Below are 2,347 nucleotides of genomic sequence, written 5' to 3' on the forward strand. Positions count from 1 at the left end.
GGAAGTTGTGGTCAATGCAAGAAAATATTTTTTAAAAACTCAGAAGAATTAATACTGGAAAACAAAACTAAAATATCATTTTTAGATGTTATGATTGTATACTTTTAAAAACTAAAAGAAATAATCTAAAAAAAAAACTATAGGCATCAATAAAATGGACAGATGAATGCAGTATATACAAATATATACCAGGAGTCCTTTTATTTATACCAGAATAACATAATATTATCTAAATTATTTAACGATAAGAATTCTTATGAAACAGTTGCATGTCTTATCTAATAGAAACAAAATATAAAACTTTACTGAATAATATTAGAGAAGATGAATGGAAAGGTGTACTATTGTCCTTGAAAATAATGATCAATCAGAAAGCCTTCTATCTCATTCAACGAATTTATAGGTTGACTATTGTCCACCTCAAAAATCTTCCTAGGATATTTGAACTTAACATAATTGTAATTTTTATTTACAAAAATAGATGTCATTTATTTAGCACTTGCCACCCCCATGCGCACCTAAGAGCATTAACTAGTATTTTACAAAGAGAACAATAAATGGAGGTATACCTTCCACCAATAAGCATGTAGTTAAATGGAACAGCATAGTCCAGAAGTAAACATATTGTACATAAGAATATAACAGATAACAAGAGGCATCTTTGAAAAACAATGAAATAAAGAATTATTTAATACACATTGTTTAGTATTCTTATCTAGATCTCTTTTCGAAAAAATCAATTTAATACAGCAATTTAATACCTCATGATCAAAATAAATTTTATATGGCTAAAGTATTAGATAATAGGAAACCTTACAGGAAATATAAGTTATTGATTGTCAGATCTTTGGAGAAAACACTGTCCTTTTTTTAAAAAAATTGTACTTTGAAGTGTCAGAAGAAATCACAAAGAAAAAGACTGACAAATTTGGCTACATAAAGGATTGCAAACACATGAGCAACAACAAGAACAGAATAACTTAGGTCAGCAGATGGGAAAGAATCACATCAAACATGACAAACAGAGGCTATCATCTGTGGTGAAAACTCTCACTGGAGAGCTGAAAGTAGTGGACCAGTTCTTCCCAAAGTGCAGGCTATGGGAAGGACAGAGGAAGACCAGCTTCTAGGAGGAAGCAGGGCTGGCATCTTCGGGACCTGCTTGGGCACAGGGAAAATGGGGGCTGACCTCACTCCCACCTAGGTCTGGTGGGTTTCTGGGGACTGGAGAGTCACCATGATCGTAGGATATGGCAGGATGTGGTTACCCAGGACTTCTATCTCTCTCTAGGAGGGTCCTCTACTCCAGGAGGTAGAAAGGAAGAAAACACTGAGGGAGGAAACAACCCTGGATATAGAAAGGATTGGAAGAGTTGTCCTAGAAAATCAACCTTAGTGATAAGGAGGGAAACTGCTTCTGCAGGTAAAGGAGAAGATGGAGACAGTGTCTCCCAAAGAGCCATTAGAAAATAGAAGTTCTCCCCTTCGGGAAAACAGGATCCCATGGCAGGTGGATTTTTCTTGGCTGTGAGTACATTTTTTTGCATGGCGCTTACAGAACGTGGTGCTTAGGACCATCATTCCAGGACTCAGGAAGCCACATGGGAACTTGGAGGGAAATATGCGAGGAGTGTCCGGTCATAGTAGATAGTAGACACTCAATAAATATTTGTTAAATGCAAAAGATAAAACCTAGCTGTCCAATCTGTGACAAAATCTTGATAACTTCAGCATTGCTGATGGCATGCTAAATTGCTTCAATGCTTTGGAAAAACAACGTGACTGTGTCTAGTGTATCACTACACACAGGCAAATGTTCAAATCTTTTGAGCTTGTCAGTGTGTGCTCTTGGGAATTTAAGAAAACAATTGAGCACCAGAACAAAGCTATACATATGAAGTTCTGTAATAGTAGATGCTGTGGCCTGAATGTTCAGGCCCTGCCCCCTGAAATTCATTTGTTGAGATCCTAACCCCCAAGGTGATGGTATTAGGAGGTGAGGTCTTGGGAGGTGACTAGGTGACGAGGGAGGAGTCCTCATGATTGGGATTAGTGCCCTCAGAAGAGAGGTCTCAGAGGGTTCCTTGCCTGTTCCACCATGTGAGGACACAGAGAGAAGACAGCTATCTATGAACCAAGAAGGGTGCCCTCACCAGACACTGAATCTGCTAGTACCTTGATGTTGTCTTTCCCAGTCTCCAGAACTATGAGAAATAAATTGCTGTTGTGTATAAACCACTCAGTGTATGGTATTCTGTTATAGCAGTCCAAATTAACTCAAGCAGTTAAAAAAAAACAGATGAGAGGTTAATAAATATAAATACACATATATCAATAAAATAGTATT

The sequence above is a fragment of the Mandrillus leucophaeus genome, unplaced genomic scaffold, assembly GCF_000951045.1.
Source record: "Mandrillus leucophaeus isolate KB7577 unplaced genomic scaffold, Mleu.le_1.0 Scaffold427, whole genome shotgun sequence".
NCBI classification, from domain to species: Eukaryota; Metazoa; Chordata; class Mammalia; order Primates; family Cercopithecidae; genus Mandrillus; species Mandrillus leucophaeus.